The 21,269-nt window shown below is 34.8% G+C and overlaps 1 protein-coding gene and 1 long non-coding RNA gene across 10 annotated transcripts in view; one reads left to right on the top strand and one right to left on the bottom strand.

Annotated features, from left to right (window-relative positions):
- LRRTM4 (leucine rich repeat transmembrane neuronal 4) overlaps window positions 1-21,269 on the top strand; it is a 708,453-nt gene that overhangs the window by 138,803 nt on the left and 548,381 nt on the right. The window lies entirely within an intron of this gene.
- LOC140601267 (uncharacterized) overlaps window positions 1-21,269 on the bottom strand; it is a 113,951-nt gene that overhangs the window by 4,431 nt on the left and 88,251 nt on the right. The window contains exons 5-6 of one of the 7 annotated variants that reach the window (XR_012004292.1): window positions 18,467-18,534; window positions 2,298-2,607 (exon numbers count right to left, since the gene is read on the bottom strand). The exons of 2 other annotated variants lie outside the window; for them this stretch is intronic. This is a non-coding gene — a long non-coding RNA (uncharacterized lncRNA). Of the gene's footprint in view, window positions 1-2,297; window positions 2,608-18,466; window positions 18,535-20,865; window positions 21,029-21,269 lie in introns of those variants that run through there. 4 more of the 7 variants (XR_012004293.1, XR_012004296.1, XR_012004290.1 and 1 more) reach the window with 4 other exon arrangements.

The raw sequence follows: 21,269 nt of genomic DNA, 5'->3' as shown, positions 1-21,269 counted from the left end.
TAAATCAACATGATTGTAAAAATTAGTATATTTCTACTTTCCTAAGGAAAAAAGCAGAAAAATACCATAATCCACCATATCTAGTCATATCTAACATCTATTTAATGCTTATTATATTCCAGGAATTTTCATATATTTTTGCTCTAATTCCTAAAACACCTCTATAGGGAATACTATACTATTCTCAGTTGCATACGTAAGGAAATGTAATGTTCATACAGGAATAATGCTTGCTTCTTGGTCATAAAACCATTCCATAGCAGCACTAGGGTTTAAATCCAGTACTGCACACTAAGTAATAATATATATGAGGCCTTAAAATGGAGTAGAGGTAATAACCACCTTCTGATCACAAAATTTCTTTGTTCTTTTGACTTAGTAGATGTACTGAATTTACACAATCACCTTGTTAAGCGACAGTAATGTACACTATATAAATGTGCTAAATTGAAATCAAATAGATTTACAGATTTATGAATGCAGTCACTCTTACTCATGTATGATAACTTACTGAAGTAACCTCTCCAGTACCACTGGTCCCTCTCTTTTTGTCTTTTAGTAGTTTTAGGACAATTTGATGAGGAGTTAGGCTCAATAGTATAACTTCAACATTTTCTCTTAAAATAATATGTTTATCTTCTACATCAGAACTTCTAAATTTTTAATTTGTAATATTTTTAATATATTCTAGATATTTATTTTTAAGATTAGAGTTTACTGATTAGCTAGGTACATTGGCATTATCAGTGGAGTGATAGAGTTTGAGGTTCATACATTTTCTAAGCATCTTTTAAAGTAATCTTTCTGATCATTTAAGAATATCATAAATCTCATTCAATCTGAAATTTTTCCCCTATTTAAAAGCTCATGATTGCCATCAGACAACTACCCAAGTAGTCAGTGAGAGGATTAACCAAGAAGCAAAGAGTTACAAGGCACAAACATTTTCAAAGCCAACAATAGCTAAGAGGATTTGTTCTTTACCAGTGAATCTACTACAGAATCTCTTTAGAACCACAGTAAATACAATTCTACTCCCTTATCTATTGCTAATGTTGTTACTTAACTTAATTTTGGCTAAGCCCTAAGAATAAAAGGTTGAGAAATGTACAGTTAGTATTATTAATGGAATTTATAAAATCAGGTGGGTCATTAGAGTGCAATCCACTCTGATCCCTTTTGAAGAAATCCATTTTCTACTACCTCTTGATCTGTTTCTCAGGCTCAAATTTTAGCCTACCGACACTCTACTGTGATTGTTACCTCTTAAAACACATTGCCCAACAATGTGATTTTTTTTTTTAACTAACAATGTTTTCATTCACTTCATGTTTCCTTTCTATGAACCCTTTTCACTGGGTGTGGTATTTAGAGGATTAGAAGAAGTCCAGCATAATTGGGGGATGATTAGATCTTTTTCAATGCCTACGACTTGAGAATTACAATTTTATAGTTTTGCTCTAGCATTTATGATGTGTATAACATGTGAAATTTGTCCTTAGTAGTGATGAATTTTACTTTCTAGCAAGATAAGGCCCACATATATTAACCTTAAATCTGAACTTGCTTCATCTTCACCTAAATTGCCTTCACCAATCTGTTGCCACTTCAAAACTGGTTTATTCACTTTCCTAGAAGTATTATTTCCAATTCCTCTTTTTTACCAACTTCATTTCCTTTTCACCAAAGGGAGACAAAGACAAATGTGGCTGAACTTAGGTCCCATCTTTTCTTTAAAGTTATCCTTGAATACACCGGTCCTCAGAAATCTTCTAATCTGGTCAACTTTATTAGTATCAGGAGAAGTGTGGTAATTGACATTTATTGGGAGTTTAATATCTGATAGCCATTGTGCAAAATACCCACTTTCTCAGTGTGACTTAATTTGTTACATTCTTTCAAGGAATATTGAGAAACTGGGTATTGGAACAGGCAAATAATTTAGATTAAGTCACACAACTAATCAATGTTAAAATAGGCATTCAAATACAGTTTTTCTAATTCAAGACATCACATTCTAAACTAAGCCATCAAAGTATATATAGTGTTTTTAGTGATCTGTTTTTTTAATCTTTTTATTTCCCTAATTGTATCACCAGATCTTTGAGGGAAATGACAATATCTTATTCATTTCTTGCTCCTTCATACAGCCTAATTTCTTGTACACTGAAATGTTTTAATGACTGTTATGTCCTTAGTTGAACAGCTCATGTGGTGAATTGTAAAAACCATCATTTAGCAAAATACAAATATTAAGAGTAACAGTAAAATAATCAACAGTAGCATATTTATTCTAGCATATCTCTGTCATTTATTTATATCCAGCTCCTGCTACATTAAGCACTGAAACAGTACAGCTGAACGTAGTTGTCTTCATGTTTGAGCTGGCATCAAAAAATCTCTTGGACGGCTTGTCAAAGCCCGGATTGAACTCTACTCAAACTCGCTGACTCAGTAGATCTGGGGTTGATCAGTCCATGTGCATTTCTAACAAACTCCAAAGTGATGTTGATGCTGATCTTCCAGCAACCACTCTTTGAGAAATCACTATTAGTGATTCCAGAATCAGAGTGGCAGAGTTACAGCTCCAACTCTCTAACTTATACACTGTGTGAAACAGAGAAAGTGATTAGTATCCCTGAACCTCAATTTCTTTATCTATGTCAAGGGAATATCAGAGTTTTTCTGTGGGTTAAATGATATAGCATCTATAAAGTGCTCAGAACAGTGCCTGGCACATATATGTATATAATAGGGCTCAATAAATATTGAGCATATTTATTTCTTATAGTAACTAATTATTAAGTTACAAACATCTAGACTACCAGCTGCCTTTTGTGTATAATAAAAGAAGCAAAGCATTGAGAAGTAGACTCTGAGCTGTGATTCTCAGAATAGCAAGAAGAAAAGAATGAGGAATGAGAAAGGTATGAGAAAGGCCTTAATGGGAAATCCAAACAGTAGGACAAAGCATACAGCGAGTCTCATAGGGAAAAAGTATCTGGGAGAAGAGGAAGAAAGCAGGATGATTTAAAAAGGGACAGAATAGAGGTCAGAAAGTCAAGTAATTTTCGAGACCCAATTTGAAATGTATGAAATCTAAGATGAAGGTTTTTAAAACTATCATTGCTTTGGTGCCTGGGTGGTACAGTTGGCTAAGCATCCAACTGGTGATTTTGGCTCAGGTTGTGACTTTAGAGTCCTGAGATGGAGCCCTGAATCAGGTTCCATGCTCAGTGGGGAATGTACTTCTCTCTCTCTCTCTCTACCTCTGCCCCTTCTCCCACTCGCCCTCTCTCTTGCTCTAGAAAAGAATAAATAAATCTTTTGAAGAATAATTTAAAAAATAAAACTATCACTTCTTTGTGTGTAGTTAACAAGATCTGTAGTTTTCTCAGTCATTTGACATTAGGTTATGAAACATGAAATTGATATAATCTCCAAAACTTAATTGGAAGTACAGAAATATCTCAAACATTCTCCCTATTCCCTGTGAACATGCAAGCAGTAAAATTAGAAACTGAAGGAATTTCACAGTTTATTTTTCCAAATGGAGAATCTGCTTCTTTTTATTTTTTTTTCAACAGTAGGATGTATTTTACCAGGCTTCTGTTCAAATCAGTTTCTTAAACAACAAAAGCAGCTATGTAATAGGATAATGTCGAAAGACACAATGGATGTGGGTTTTGGTAGGGCTAGTACTTTACCAGTCAGCCCATTTTCAGATTAGATCTGTTGTATACTGAAGATTCCAATTTAAACAAAATATTCCTTTCTGTTTTTAATAAGATCACTTTATTCTAGTCTACAATGAAGTGAGGAGAATATACAGCAGTGGCATGATTTCCAACTTAAACAGTTTTAGATAAAAGGTCATTCTGTGGCCACTGTTGTGAGAATACCTTCCTGATTATTTTTGCATACCTCATGAGGCAGATGATGGGGTAATAAAAATGGATTAACATTGCCAGGACTTATGTAAAGGACAAATACTATTGCCAGTGTCTCAGAGTATAGTCTGTGGGTGCCTGTCCCAGAGTCACACAGGATGTTTATGAAATATTTAGGTCTCTTGGCATCTTCCAGGACCACTGGCTCATAATCTCTGGGAGTTGACTCATGAATCAATTGTTTTAGGGATACCACAGGCACTTTCTCCTAAGCCCATAGCTAGCTAATGCTGACAAAGGTGAGTTTCCTGGGAGAATTTACATGGTTAAAAATAAATTACATTTTCTTCCTTTAGGTTAGAAAGCATGCACATAAATTAAGCATGCTAATCGGTGATAAAATATCTGCTGAGAGAACAAAGTATATTCTAATAAATATGTTATATTTGCTTGAAAAATGCTCCCATACTTTCATATATGCCACAGATTCAACACAGAAAAATCTTCAAAGAGTATATAATAAACCTGATACTTTAGTCTTTACCATGACTTAGAAGACAGAAGAAGGCCTCCTGGATGGCTTGGTAAATTAAGTGTCTGACTTTGGCTCAGGTCATGATCTCAGGTTCCTGGAATCAAGCCCTGCATGGGGCTCCCCATTTTGCAGGGAGTCTGCTTGTCCCTTTCTCTCTGACTCTCCCCCCGCTATCTTTCTCTCTCTTTCATATGTATAAATCTTAAAAGAGAAAAAGAAAGTGGAAAATGTCTAGAAAAATGTCCTCAAATATTCTCACTCTGAAAATATCTCAATAGATATTTATATCGCTTAAAAACAATACAGACAAAAATATATCCTATAGTTTTTTATTCCAAATGAGAAAGTGAAATGCCTTATATTGTTATTATATGTTGCATATTATGTTATATACATTTCTTTTTTTCAAAAGTCTTTCATCCTGTCTTAAGGAAGTAAGAATGATCTTAAACATTCTTTTTCTCTGCGCATAAATATGTATGCACGACTATAGAGTAAATATCTAGAAGTGAGTTTACTGAATATTGTTTTTTTTGAAAAGACCACTAAACCATCCACCTGAAGTTTATGACAACTTGCATGTTCATCAAAACATTGAAAGAATCAACTCTTCTTCCAAATTCCTATCCACATTAACTTATTTACAAACTTTTTCATCTTTACTTGCCATATGGAGAGAAATGGTATGTGTTTATTATGATTTGCATTTATTTCCTGATGAGTGATATTACAGATTTGTATGCTTATTGGCTATTTTATATATGCCAATTCTGCTACCAGTCTGACTTTCTCTTATTTCTAAGAGATGTTTTGTGTTAAAACAGTTTGCCATCTTTTTGTCATATGGTTGTCACTTTTTTTTTTTTCTTCCTGGTCTGTTAATAGTCCTTCAGCTTGGTTAATTATATTATCTCTATAAGAGATTTAAATTTTTATGTAATCAAATTTATCAATATTTCCTTTTCTGTCTTTGGTGTATGTAACATGCTTAGAACATCTTATTATCCTTTTCTAAGGCTGAAATCTCTAAATTAGAAATCTTTCTATCTTTGGCATTCTCAGAAATTAATACTAATAATGACGTATACTCTATATTACAAATATCCAGGTTACATCTACTTTTACTGTATTTCTGGAGTCCCTCCCATTCAAAATAATTGCTTTACCTGATCATGATAGTAATTCATGTAAAAAGCTTATAAACTTCAGAAAAAATTTAAAAAAATATATTCATAATATTATCTAATACTAAATCAGCCCCTAGTTAGTGTATTGTATTCATTTCCTCTGTTTAATCAGTTTGACTATATTTTTACCTTATTGTATTGTATGTATGTATTTTCTTATAAACTAATTTTTTTAATAGGACATATCTCATTTCACCTGAAGTTCCTTGGGAACACACTTTAATGGCCATATAAACACACCATTATATAGACATGCCATTAAGTTTTAAGCATGCTAATTCCAATTTGTTTGCTATTTTATTAAAAATTGTGTTGTGTATGTTTTTGCATAGTCCTCTGAATAAAAGTATCTTTATGAAAAATTATTAGATGTTGAATTCCTGGGTTAATTTATATGAATATATTTTCAGCTTTTTCCATATGTTACCAAATTGACCTCAAGAGATGTTTTAATGACTGTTTTCTCCTCAGATGTGTATGAGGTTTTACAATTAACTGCAACCTTGCCAACATTTGGTAGTGTTTCTTAAAGTTAATCTATAACAATACAAATCCTAGAAAATTTAATATACAAAGGATATTTAGTCTAATTATATGTTTCCAGAGAATATCTGCCCTTGTTATGTCTTGAATATTACTTAATTAGCCATAAGTTTTGCTAAGAATGATAACTTGATAGTGTGTTGGCTTAAAAAAAATATTGCCCAGTAGGGGCACATTGGTGGCTCAGTGGTTGAGCATCTGCCTTCGGCTCAGGTCATGATCCCAGAGTCCTGGGATCAAGTCCTGAATCAGGTTCCCTGCAGGGAGCCTGTCTCTCCCTCTGCCTATCTCTCTGTCTCTTTCTGTGTGTCTCTCATGAATAAATAAATAAAATCTTTAAAAATATATTACCCAATGAAAAGAAGGCCACATATGCCCTTTTGTTGCATATAAAACACACTATTATGAAACTCTAGACTATCAAACATGAAATGAAAAATTTTAAAGTCACTGGAAATAAAAGATCCACTACAAATTAATAATAATGGGGTTGAGAGCAGACTCCCAACCTTCTGCATGAAGGTCAGGAAACAGTAACATTATGCTTTTAACTTGTGAGAAAAATAACTGCCAGCTAGATGAACTACCATTGAACAAAAATTACAAAATAAAAGAAAAAACAAATGAGAGTTTATCCTTTTTCCAGAGAATTACCACAAAGGTATAATTCAAGAAGGAAAAAAAAAATAAAAAGAAAGAAACTCATTAGAAAAAACAGGAAAATAACAATTATGAGCAAAGGAATTAATAGTCATGTAGGGAAATCTATGTATAATTAACTGTATATATCAATATTAATAGCAGGAACTAGCAGAAGAGATTAAATTCAAGGTGGAGGTAAAATGAAGGACAACAGCAACATGCCATGTTGTGAGAAGAGCCACTGGGGTTAAACTAATCTAAATGCCAGATGTTATCAGAAGGGAGAGTGGAATTGTATATTTTCCTAGACATTACCACGCCAAATATTCATGTTAAAAATATACACATAAACATTAAAATCACATAAGGTATTGCTTCCAAACTAGTGAAAAGAAAGAGAAGGAATAAAAATTAATGAAAGAAATTCCATCAGTGAATACATATCCAGAAAGGAAAGGGCAGAAATGAAGCAATACTGACAATAGAACCACAAAACAGAGCAAAACTAAATCTGAAAATATTACTAATCAAAATAAGGTAGATGAAATCTACTCTTAACGGATAAAAGTACATACTTAATGTAAATGTGGGAACGTATACACATGTCTTTAAAAAGATGCCTCTGAACAATATAAAATTAAAATAGAAGATTACAAGCCAAAAAATGGGAAAATATAGTAAGCAGCTACGCATAAATGAGAGCAACATTAGACAAAATGAGGAAAAAAGCATTTTATAGTGACAAAGAACATCATTATGCATAATGAGAAAAGGAAGAATTCACCAGGAAGGTATATTTCTGCATCCTTGAAATGTGTAATGGCAAACACTATGCTCCCTGATATATTCCAGGCAAGCCCATAGGTACTCCACACACATTAACTTGCTCAGTACTTATTCAAACCAGACAGAAAGGTTCACTGTACACAGCAGAACACTGAGGTGGGTGAAAGTTGAAGTGTTCAATTGAGCTCACACATATATTTATGCTTGAATCCAATTAGGTACCCAGTAAGCCTGGCTGCAAAGCCCAGATTGGTGCAGAACATAAAATGAAGCTACTACAATTGCAGCAAGAAACTTTCACCTCGGCACCTGAAAGAATGTAGATTGAATCCAAGCATATGTGGAAATTTTAACACCTGATCAAATCTCAGGGCACAAAGAAAATGTCAAAATACTCAATAGTTTTGAGGAACCTGGCTGTCTCAGTGGTTGAGCATCTGCCTTTGGCTCAGGTTATTGTCCGGGGATCTGGGATCGAGCCCCAAGTCAGGCTCCCCAGGGAACCTGCTTCTCCCTCTGCCTATTTCTCTGTTTCTCTCTGTGTGTCTCTCATGAATAAATATATAAAAATTTTAAATAAAAACTAAATAGTTTAAAATCTATAAAGCATGTTCTCTATGTACCTAATTATCTAGAAAAAGAAATTATAGCTCCTAAAACATAATACATTGAGAAATGTTTAAATGATGAACATATACATACATACTTTAGATAAAATTACTTAAGAAGAAATCATCATAGAAATAATCTATATTGAAACAATAAAATGTTTTGTTTTTAACTTATTTAAAGATGTGGAATGAATTTAAAGCAGTCTTTCAAATAAAAATTATAACCTTAGATGTATCAGAATAAAGATAGAAAATCATTAATTTTATTTATTGCAGAGATAGAAGTATCCCCAAAGTAGGAAGAAAATCAAAAAGTATATTTGATGAAGCAGAAAATGAATTGAAATATAAAGAATAGGGATCCCTGGGTGGCGCAGCGGTTTGGCGCCTGCCTTTGGCCCGGGGCGCGATCCTGAGGACCCGGGATCGAATCCCACATCGGGCTCCCGGTGCATGGAGCCTGCTTCTCCCTCTGCCTGTGTCTCTGCCTCTCTCTCTTTCTCTCTCTGTGACTATCATAAATAAATAAAAATTAAAAAAAAAAGAAAGAAATATAAAGAATAATTGGCACCCTCAAAAATTAGTTGAAAAATAAAATAGAAAAATATATGGCAGAATTACAAAGGGAGGAAAAAAAGATTGAAAGTTCAATAAAATAACATTTAAATGAAGTAGGTAATATAACTACAGATAGCTTGTAAAATTATAAATGGGTGTTGTGAATAATTATAAACTATGAAAACTTGGGCAAAATGGACTTCTATAGAACAACCTAAATTATCAAAACATTTTTAAAAAGTTAAAATTCTGATAGGAATGGCAGACATTAAAGAGATCAGATTATTTTTTAAAAGGTTAGTAGGTTGATTTTACTCTAAGAAAAGAAATGCAAAAATACAAAATAAAGTGTTACTAAGCATGTTCTGTGAAGCAATCATAAAGTAAATATATCTTGACCCAAAAAAGTGAATATCAGGCAAGTATGTGTTAGTATTTGAAAATCGATTTATGCAATTTATCCCATAAACTGATTAAAAAGATTAAAAGTCCATGTGATCTTCTCTACACATTCAGAAAAGCACGTGATAATATTCAGTATGCCTATAAGATCTATTTACTTTTCCTAGCAGTTTGGAGATAGAAAATTTTCTCTTTAATCTGATAAGTAGCATTATCAAAAACTTGCAGAAAACGTAGCACTTTATAGGAAGCAGTAGAACATTCGCTTAAAGTTAGGTATATGACAAAGTTGCCACAACTTAGCACTGTCCTGCAGATATTATTTAAAACATCAAAACTTGGGAAAAAAGTAAAAGGTGTAAGAATTGGAAGCATGAATTAAAATTGTTAAAATAATATTATTCATGTAGAAGATCAACTATTATCTGCAGTATAACATAGCAGTTTAAATCTAATATTGACAGTTGCAAGATCAGTATATAAAAATCAATAGCAATCTTGTGTGCCATAAATAATCAGAAATTATAATTTTAAAAAAATTGCCCAACCAATGCCCAAGATCATGGTTCCTAATACCATTCCCCAAGAAAAGGAGTCAGAGATCCTTGGGGTAATAGTTGATTCCAGGGCTGGGGAAGGAAATACACAACATAAGCCTGGAGCATCTTTTAATGCCAGAAAGTAAGAAAGTGCTCAAAACACAAAACAATGGAAATATCTCAATGGAACACAGGAGTCAGCCTGAAAGAATTTTCAATGGACAAAGCTGGAACAGTTTGAGCAACCAAAAAAAAATTAATAATAATAATAATAATAATAATAACATTAAATCATAACCTAAAGTATAAAATAAACCCAAGCTGATATAAATAATGGATACAAAAAAATATATAAATGTATGGGAGAAGAGACGAATCTCCCATACAGAAGAATTCCACATATTTATTGTAAGCATTCCCCCCACTCCACCCCCCCCCCAAAAAAAAACACACACAGCAGGAAAGGAAACTTAATTCCTTGCTCACTCCTAGAGTATGGAGATGTGCTTAGTGACCTACCTTCAAAGAGTAGGGTATGGAAAGGGGAAAAAAAGTAAGTTGACAGTGGGGAGACTTCAAAAACTTTACCTTAGGCAAGCCACTGAGGCTAACATCATCAGTGGTAAATCATTTTGATAGCATGATGATTCATAATAGTTGATAGCATTTGAGACTAGCATTTTATTTCTGTGGTCTTTCATGAGAAAAATGTAAGCTTAAGTTTCATCGAGGGACATTCAAAAACACAACTGACCAATTCTCAAAACTGCCAACGTCATCATAATTAAAATCTGACAAACTGTCAGAGACCAAATGAAGCTAAAGAAACATGAAGACAAAATGTAATCATTCAATATGGGATCATGGAACAGGAAAAGGACATTAGAGAAAAACTGGTGAAGTCTGAAGAAACTGCAGTGTTCAGTTACCGGAACATAGCAATGTTGTTTTCTTGTGACAGCTGTAGGAAGATATCAGCAGGAGAAAGGAGGAGGTAAGGAGTATATGGGAACTGTTGGTAATATCTTTGTCACTTTCCTATAAATCTAAAACTATTCTACTACAAAATGAGATTTTTTTCAATAATTTGTTAAAGGAGGAAATTGTTTAGAAAAAGACACCTAAGATACAAGAAACTAAGAGTAAATCTAATGAAAGAGGCATAGCTATAATAAAAAAAATTTTTGAGCCACATAAAACTTGAATAATGGGGAAGTTTATTATTTTGATGGACAAGTAAATATTGTAAAACTTCAACAATCCCTAAATTAATTTATATGAAGGGTGACAAAACTGTGACCCATAAGTCAAACCCAGCCCATGGCCTGTTTTTATACTGCCCCATAAGCTAGAGTTTGATTGGGGTTATGTTTTTTGAATTTTTAAGGATTCAGAGAGGAGGCAGGGAGGATGGAAAATATCAGAGAAAGAGAAAGGAAGTAATGAAGGAAGAAAGGAAGGAAGAAAGGATTTACAGTAGGGCTTACAAAGTTTAGAATAGGGATGCCTGAGTGGCTCAGCGGTTTAGCACCTGCCTTCAGCCCAGGGAGTGATTCTGGAGTCCTGGGATCGAGTCCCACATCAGGCTCCCTACGTGGAGCCTGCTTCTCCCTCTGTCTGTGTCTCTGCCTCTTTCTCTGTGTTTCTCATGAATAAATAAAAATAAAATTAAAAAAAAAGTTTAAAATATTTACTATTTGTCCCTTTACAGAAAAAGTTTATGATAATGATAACAGTATTTACTATGTATAGAGTACTTATCAAGCATTGGGCAATTTTCTAAGGACTTGCTTATTCTTTTTTTCCTCCCACAAACACTCCATAAAGCAATAACCATGTTTTCCCATTTTACAGAGAGAAGAACCAAGGCACAGGGTCAGATAGTTACTTGCCTAGAATCCCAGAGCTAGTAAGCCGTGGAGCATAGATTCTGGCTCAAGCTGCTTCCCTCTAGTGTTCAAATATTTGTAAGCATTGATTGGAATGATCACACCAACTTTAGGATAGCGGTTATATTTGGGGTTGGACAAAGGGAAAAGCTTGGAGGCTAGAGGTTTAGCTCTAAATACAATGTGATTTTTGTTTCTTGTTTTTTTTTTCCTTACTAATATTGTTATATCCTTTCTTCCAGTGAGAGCAGAAGGCAGCTGTAGCAAAATATAAACAAATTCTGTTTCCTGTAACATCTACATTTATTTTAAAAAAATTAAGATTCCTCTTGAGTTTGAAAGGTGGCCATTTGGAATTTGTAGTTTGAATTATCATTGAGTGGTGGGGTTTGGAGATAGAAAACATACAGGGTGGAAAGAAAAGTGAATGAATGTAGGAGACGTAGAATTTGTTAAAAAAAAAAAGATTGGACTAAGATTTAGAAGAAAATTGGGAAATAAGGAACCTAGGCAGCTTAAAAGATTTAGAATAAACTGAGGAAACTGATGAGAGATCAGTTGGATCATGCAATAATCTCCAGAAGAAATTCTCAGAATTAAAAATTTATAATGGAAAAAGAAAATTAATAATTTCTTCCCTTTCTCTAAAGGAAACTAGAAAGTTTTTCTCTCCAAAATGACTTCGGAACTTAAAATTTATAGCAACTAGATCAAGCAGGGCTACAGTCACAGAATGTTTGATACTGCATTTACAAACTAGAAATAGATAAATCTTTGGGACCAGATGGTCCCTAATAAAGAGTTTTGAATGCAATTAAGATTGACATTAAAGCTTCATAATAAAAATAAATAGCCATTGTGAGTAGTCACTCCATTAGGACCATTTCAGCCCAGGGAGTGAACTGTCATCTCCCCCAAAAGTCCCACTATGGACCCTAGAATTATCATCTGATAAATTTTCTTCCATATTAGAAAATATAATAAAATCTGTACAAATATGTTGGTTTCACTCACATTTAAATAAATACTTTTAAGAAAAGTAATAGTGAAAATTTTTTTGTTTGTATGTTTGTTTGAAGAAGCCATGTCTGTCTAATATGGAAACTGTAGAGAAATTAGGTTTTAGTGCCTGGATTTTTCTTATAACATCTTTGTAAATTATGGAAAGAGTAAGTTCCTACCTAATTCCCTGCAAGTCAGTTCCCTCTTTTCATGCACAGTGTATTTATTTCCATTTGCTCTGAAATTCTTTCTTAGCCCCTTGATCTCACATTTCATCCAAGCTCGGTTACTTTTATTATTTTTTTTTATTTTTTTTAAATTTTTATTTATTTATGATAGTCACGCACACAGAGAGAAAGAGAGAGAGGCAGATGGAGAAGCAGGCTCCATGCACCAGGAGCCTGACATGGGATTCGATCCCAGGTCTCCAGGATGGCGCCCTGGGCCAAAGGCAGGCGCTAGACCACTGCACCACCCAGGGATCCCATCATTTACTTTTAACTTCAGTCTTGTCTTCCCTGTGAATTTCTCCAGCATCACATCTTCACGTAATCTTCTGAGTGTGCCAAATTTCCTAACATTGTCTATTTTATTCAGCAGCAGAAACTCTGGATAGGTAGGATGTGGACATGGACCTGTCTGCTAGCTTCAGGTCTCAGCACATGGAATAGTTTGTGTTGAAACTCCCCGTCCAGTTTTTCAGTTCTAGCAAGGCTTTGCCTTGTTTGACTCTGTAATTCACCAAGCTCATCTCCATTTTCCACTATCTAGACAATTTTGTAGTACTGTCAACTAGTGGACACATTAAGCAAACAATGTCGATTTTACATTGTGCAGTGACTCTGGCGGTTTCCATTCCTGCCTACACTCTTCTGGAACTGTGTTAAGAACAGTGTTCCCCTCAAAGGGCACTTCCACCTCTATTCCCACTCCATTCCCATTATGTTTCCTGGACAGGTATTTTCTATGAGTTGTATATCTGAATATTGCTTTAAAGATGAAAGAGAGGACAATAAAAGTAATGAAATCCAAATAAGGTCTATAGTGTAGTTAATAGTATGGTATCAAGTTCACTTCCTGATTTTGATACTATGCGCTTAGATGTTTTCACTGAAGGAGGCTACCTGCAGGTACCTGGGAACACTCCATACTACATTTACAACCTCTTATGAATCTCATATTTTTCAAAATAAAAACTGATAAAAGTCAGGAGGAGAGGATGTGAGGCAATGAGTATTCCATGGACCTCCAAATACAGTACCAATGTTGTAGAAGGACAGCGGTTCAGTTCCAGGTTGTGTTTTGTACAAGCCTTGGATTTCTGAGTCTGGAGACAGAGATTGAAGACAAATTCTTTTCTAACATTTTTTTTTTCCACAAGTGAGTTTTATTTCAGAAAGCAAATCCTGGTTGCCTAATGCAAATAAATATTTAATAGATTGTTTTCTTCCACAATCTCTTTATTACTCTTAAAGTTAATGAATTATCTCCAAAGATCCTTGTTATAAGTTGTCCATCAGCCTAAGTTTTAGCAGTTTAAATGACTCTTCATTTTTTATTCTCTATCTACCTAGTTTTGTTCGTTTTAATTTTAAATTTCATTTTATTTTGTTTTATATGCCTATTTGTGTTTGAGGACTAGGGAAAGTTGCACAAGGGTCTAAAAGAAGATAGCTTTCAAGCAAAAAGTGCCCCCAATCTGGTTGATATTCCTTATAAGCCTTTTTAGTAAGCTTTTTTTCTTTCTTCCAGAAATCATTAAGTTTATTTCTGTCAGCAAGTAAATTGTGTTTGACCAGCTGCTCTATTGCACTCATTTCCAGAAAGAATTGAATTTGTTTCTGAACTCTGAACTCACAAGGGCTAAACTTGGCAGAATGTGTTTCTTCATCCCACCCCAAAAGACCAAGCACACAGTTATTTAATATAATGTGATTTCAACTGCTGGTTTAAAACAAAATGGAGGATTACAGCAACTATAGTAGTATATTTCCCAAGAAGCATCATTTTTTTTGTGTCTTACAGAGTGAAGAAAGCACTATTAATGCTGAAATATTATTTGCAATTTATTCTTCTTTATTGGATCAATACTGATATATGTGAGATTCTTTACCAGACCTCAATGCCTAGTAACCTTTCAGCAGTATATAATGAAATGACTATGTGTGATTTATGATTTATAATTAAGGGCTTTGAAAATCACCATTATTCCTAAAATTTGTAGTCAGGTTCATTGTGTCTATTAAGAATACAATAGGATTCTTCAAATATGCTACAGTGCACTGCATCTCTGTAACTCCCCACTGAATAAAATGGCTACACTATAGAGAACATTCAGTAGACTTTTCTTTTATTAATAAGAATATAAATAAATAAAAGGCAACCTCTTAAGCACCAATTGTCTATGGCATTGCTACATGCATTGGGACAGCTTTTGTCCCAGATTATATTTTCCAGGGTGTTTCTATAATAGAGTGCCTTGGAAAATAGAGATAGATTTTCCTTTTAGGACCAAGGGCACATTTGTTCCTGACCAGAATAACAAAGATAGTGTCTTCTTCCTGCACAAAGCTGAACAAATCTGCTGGCAGCCTAATGTAATATTGGGGTTTTTCTAAATGTGATTGGTTCCTTAGCTGTAACATAAGTCCGCTATGTGCACAATATCCTCTTGGCCATATGCATCACCTCTGTAAGGACTTGGGGATGCAGGGAACCAAAGTAAATGTAAAGCTCACACTTCTTGCTGTACCATGAATCATAATATCCTCTGTCTCTTACCCATGAGTTTTGTCTTTTGCCAGTATGTATAAAACTGTGTCAAACTAACTTTCTAGCTTTCAAGTGGAGTAAAAGCTTCCCCTCAAGGCTGTTGACATAACCATTTAGAATGGAGCACAATATGACTTGGTGAGTAGCTAGGGAGACCATGAAGCAAAGGGAAGGTCTATAGAATTTGCAGGATTAAACTGGTTCTTGCAGGTTCAAGGTATGTAAAAGAAACATTGGCTGATGTAGTTAGGTCTTAGACCAGGACTGACAGGAGAATCTCAAAAACACAAAAGTGTGATTTAGAGCAACTGGAAGGTCAGTTCATCCCATGTGATTGGAGAAAAAAAGAAGGGATAGCAGTAGAAAGTTTAATAGATAAAAAGGTAGAAAGTTGAGGGAAATCAAACCTGGTGGCCACAATATTCTAAGTAGTCAGGCTATCTGCTGAGAGAGGGAGTGGGAATTGTATATAGTTTGAGAAAAAAGGATGGTTCTGAAGTAATCAATAAGAATGGGAAAAGTAGCTGACTAAAGACAGGTAAAGGGATTGATAGGTGGTGCTATGGGCTCACCTGAGTTCAGAAAATATAAATCTGTCCAGTCTTATTTAATTTTTAAAAAGATTTTATTTATTTATTCATCGGAGACACACACACACAGAGGCAGAGACATAGGCAGAGGGGAAGCAGGCTCCTAGCAGGGAGCCCAATGTGGGACTCGATCCCAGACTCCAGGATCACGCTCTGAGCCAAAGGTAGACGCTCAACCTCTGAGCCACTGAGGCGTCCCAAATCTGTACAGTTTTAAATACTCACTGTGACAAAATGGTCTCTGGCAGAATCAGACACGCAGTAATATCCATTTTTGTTTATCTTGGGATGAACCCTAAAGTTACAAGCCTATCCCAGCTCTTAGCTAATTTTACATCCAGAAGTATAGCTGACCATTGGGATGATGGATAATAATGTCCCTTCAACAGAAGACTCACGTTTTGATTCTCTAGTAAAAGTTGAAACTAATATACATCTTCTAATACCTCTTACTACATGATACAGTCCTCTCCATCCAACTAATCATGTAACAGACTAAATCCACCTTGTCGCAAAATCGTGTATTAATGTGGTGCCTTGGACATGTTACTAGATCTAATTTGCATGGATGCCTTAGTTCTTTTTATTATTGAGGTCTAGTCATACCATGTCACCAAGGAACTGTGACTGATGGGGAACATCAATGAAGCACTTGGCAAACGCATGTCAGAGAAATTCTTAATAAAAATAAATCCTCTGACAAGACAAGAGCACTTAAGTCTGATGGTGACATTTTAGTTTACAGAAAAAAGCCAGTGTTCTCTGCTTCATTTTCAGGGTCTGAATGGTTTTAATCATGCTGCTTGGCAGATAGCTGCATCAATCCATCTCATCGTATCTAAATTCTGCCATCTCCGGCTAGTCATTCATAGACATATTTTTGAACTTCAGAAACAAATCAACCCCCTTTTTATTTTTCATTTTTGTTCAGCTGCCATAGAAAAATTCTCCCATTTACAGTTTGAATATGAATGGAGCCCCTTAGTAATGAAATAATGCTTTCTATGTCCCCCATGTTAGAGACCTAAAAATTACTCTCAAATCAACCTTATGTTAAGATTGAGTCTTCAGGAAGTAGAATTGTTAAGTTCAATTGTTAAGTAGAATTGGTAATAGTAATACTTTGACTTGGAAACTTGATGGGCTATGTATCTACAGTCTTACATCAAGATTTTTTCCATTTTCTGATCCCTCTTCTCTGCTTTCTCAAGCCAAACCCAACACAGCATCTTCCCTTGCTTTTTTCCAGGCCTGAATTTAGATTAGCCTTAGTGGGGAGCAGATCACTCTTGAAATGCCTTATACTTTGCCTATTTGTAAATAATTGTTGGCCTGAAATCAGACTCACAATCTCATGGTTCCCTCAAATCCAGTCTGTTCAACTATTCCTGGTAACTTGCTTTCATTGATCAGAAAATTTTGGGGATAACCTCAGTTTTAGTCTTTTCCTGGGATTCTTCAATCTTGTGCACACAGCTCTGCCTCAATATCCTTAATCTCTGTTCTTTTCTTGGAGCTCAACCCATAGTAAATTAAAAATAAAATTAACCAAGGACAATACCTTATTTATTCCTTTATCCTCAGCTTAGTACAGAGACTTTCACCTTGAAAATATTATAGCATTATAGAAATATGACATGTTTTCAATTCACATAAACCATATTGATTTTAATTCAGGATCTATTACTTTGATTGAACTCATTGAACCAAAGTCTCCTCATCTGTATAGCTTATTATGAGGATTAAATAAAAGCTATGCAAGCTCGCTTATGTTTTTTAAAAGGTAGTTTATGTTTAAGGATTCAAGGGTAGTTCTTAGCAACCCAAGGGCAAAGGTAAAAAAAGGTCTTAGAACAAGACCATTTGTGAATGCCACCATGAATTTCATTTTCCTTCCCTTAACTGGTTGATGGCATATCTGCTATTTTCTTTATTTCTTGAATCCAGTTCTTTTTCCTCTCTAAAACACATGATAGAAATAAGTGAATCACTTAGAGAAAAAATAATCCTTCCCTCCTTCAGTTCAAGCTCCAAATAATTTGGAAAAAGACCTATTGCCCTAGGTTGTTCATCTGCCCACACCTGTTCCTGGGTGAGAGGGAGTAGTGAATATTGGCAGGGTCATACAATAGATAGCTATTTTTTTAAAAAAACATCATTGGGAACATATGAATCAGAAGGCAATCTAAATTAAGGTAAAGGAAGCAATATTTTCCAAATACAGAATTTGTGAATTAAAACACAGATTATAGAACAATATTGTCTAATGGAGCTCTGTATGATGATGGACAACATCGCCTAAAGCATAGATATTGCAAACAAAGAAATAATATTTAATTTAATTAATTTAAATTTACATAGCCCTAAATGGCTGGTGACTACTCTATTGGACCTCACAGCTGTAAATCATGTAATCAACAACTAGAACCTGTTAGTATGAGGTAATCTATAATGATTTAATGGATATGTAAATGAATCCCTTCCAATCTAGACCAGTCTAGACCTGGAAGGCACACTTACCTGTCATCTCATATTATTCATTTCTTCAGTGTTAATATTTTCTATAATTCCTCCTGTTCTTTGGATACCTGTAAGGAGAGGTAGCCTGGGAAGGACATGTTAGCATTTTTCTGACTCAGTAAACCTAGCTAAAGTGTGCACTGAAAGTCACTGAGCTTCTATGGGTAAGGAAGTTGCCAGAAGTTGGATAGAGGAGTAGGAAAGGAGGAGAAGAGCAGGCACATTAATAATCTTCATCTGCTGCAAAATTTCACATGAGATGTATCCTGTTCAGAAGTCCTTTAGACAAGTTGTTCAATTCCAAACAGGTTACAACCTTAAGTAGAAAATGAGCTACACACTCAAAATGAATCATCCTCTCATGTACCTGTCCCGTGGTAGTAGCTAGAGTTGCAATCTAGACAGCTCCTGCTTTCATATGGCTTATTGTCTAGTAAGTGACAGACACAAAATCATCAAAGAATGACACCAACAAGTGCAAGGCCACAGAAACCTATGTGTTAATGCAGAGGAGCACTGACCTATTTTAGAAGGAGTAGAAGGCTTCTCTGTGAAAGTACCTTTTCAGCTGAGAGCTGCAAAGATTATATCTTTATGTAAGAGTGATTAGTATTCATTAATAATGGGGAGGAAGAAGAGCAAAGAATAGGCATGTGACTAGATTTGTTATTTTTAAAAGGTCACTTTGTAATTTTCCTAGACAGATGAGAGGGGGAGAAGCTAAGTAGCTGAATGACCTAGGCAAAGATGGTAATTTGACTTAAGATGTTGATAGAGATAGAGATTGATGCAGAGAAGAATGATAATAGTAAGTACAATTCTTGAGACTGGAGAGAATATTGGATATGAAGGATAAGTACAAGCTAAACAACATTGATGACTCTTCTGTGCATGGATGGTGGTACTTTTCATTAAGATAGGGGACACTGGAGGGACGCCTGGGTGGCTCAGTGATTGAGCGTCTGCCTTTGGCTCAGGGTGTGATCCCAGGGTCCTGGGATTGGGTCCACATCAGGCTCCCTGCAGGGAGCCTGCTTCTCCCTCTGCCTATGTCTCTGCCTCTCTCTCTCTCTCTCTCTGTCTCTCAAGAATAAATAAATTTATTTAAAAAAAATAAGGGATACTGGAAATGGACAAAGTTTGAGAGAAATAAGAAGGATCACTGATTACTTTTTTTTTTTTTTTTTTTTTTTTTTTTTTTTGTGAGATTGGCCTCTGAGACACCCAAGTAGAGATTCCAGATAGATTGTTGATAAAATCGCGTGAAGCTTTTAGGACGGGTCAGGGATAATGATATAAATTTCTGAATCATCTACTTATTTAGGGGTAAACAAAGCTTGGGGTAGATAGGAGAAAATCCAGGGTGCGAATATAAAGGAGGTACAGGAAGCCACGCAGGGATAGGTCTTGAAAGATATGAATAGTTAATCACGGGGCAGAAGATAATACAGATACTATGGCTGCAAAGGCAGAGAAGAAGTAACTAGAAAACAACAACAACAACAAGTAACTAGAAAAATTGAAGGGAGAAGATATGTCTTGGAAGCCAGGAAAAAGCATGTTTCCAAGAAGAGTGAATGATCAATTGAGGTGAATCTAACTAGGAATTAAGTTAACTTCAGTGCTATGAAATGATCTAGGGACCTCAGTAAGAGCTGTTGTGCTGGAGGACAGTATAAAAAGCCAGATTAATTGGGGTGAATTGGGGGGTAGGGAAGGTTAAACAACAGAAGTAGAAATTATGACCAATATTTTAACAAAGTTGGCTGTGAAGAGGAAATTCACTATATTTTTAATTTAACTTTTAAAGAGATATATCAATCAATCTGGCACATTTTATTTCATATCTATATGAAATTGTTCTCTTTCTCTCTCTCTGTCTCTGTCTCTGTCTCTCTCTCTCTCTCTCTCTCTCTATATATATATATATATATATGGGTCAGGGATATATATACTATATATATAGTCTATATATATATATATATATATATATATATACACACACATATATATATAGTCAAATTGTTCCATCAAGTAGAATTTATTATTTAGATTTTTTTAAAATTGAGAAAATGAAGATGCAAATAAATATGTCCACAATCCCAAATTCTAACACATTTTATTTGTATGTATTAAAGGGTAATATTTATACTACAGTTCAATTGAACAATGCAGGGTTCAGAGGTGGTAACTTCTACACAGTTGGAACAATGCAGGGTTCAGAGGTGGTAACTTCTACACAGTTGGAAATCTGCATATTACTTTTAACTCCCCCAAGACTTAACTACTTATATCCTACTACTGTTGACTGGAAGACTTACTGATAATATAAATAGTCAAGCAATACATATTTTTTAAAGATTTTATTTATTTATTCATTAGAGACACAGAGAGAAAGAGGGAGAAGCAGGCTCCATGCAGGGAGCCCGACGTGGAACCGGATTCCGGGTCTCCAGGATCACGCCCTGGGCTCAAGGCGGCGCTAAACTGCCAAACCACACTGGCTGCCCCAGCATCACATATTTTGTATAGTATTCTATACTATATTCTTTAAAAAGTAAGCTAGAGAAAAGAAAATATTATTAAGAAGACATAAGGAAGAGAAAACACATTTGCAAGTACTATACTATATTTATGCGGGGAAAAAAACACCCATGCATAGACCACACAGTTCAAACCTATTTTGTTCAAGGGTCAACTATATTCATAAAGTAAGTCAAGCAAATTCTCATTATTTACCTTCCATCTATGTAAGTGGAAGTCTAACAACTTACTTTAGAGACATGCCAAAACTTTAATTACT

The sequence above is a fragment of the Canis lupus genome, chromosome 12 (genome assembly GCF_048164855.1).
Source record: "Canis lupus baileyi chromosome 12, mCanLup2.hap1, whole genome shotgun sequence".
NCBI lineage: Eukaryota > Metazoa > Chordata > Mammalia > Carnivora > Canidae > Canis > Canis lupus.
This window is presented reverse-complemented; position numbering and strand designations above follow the sequence as displayed.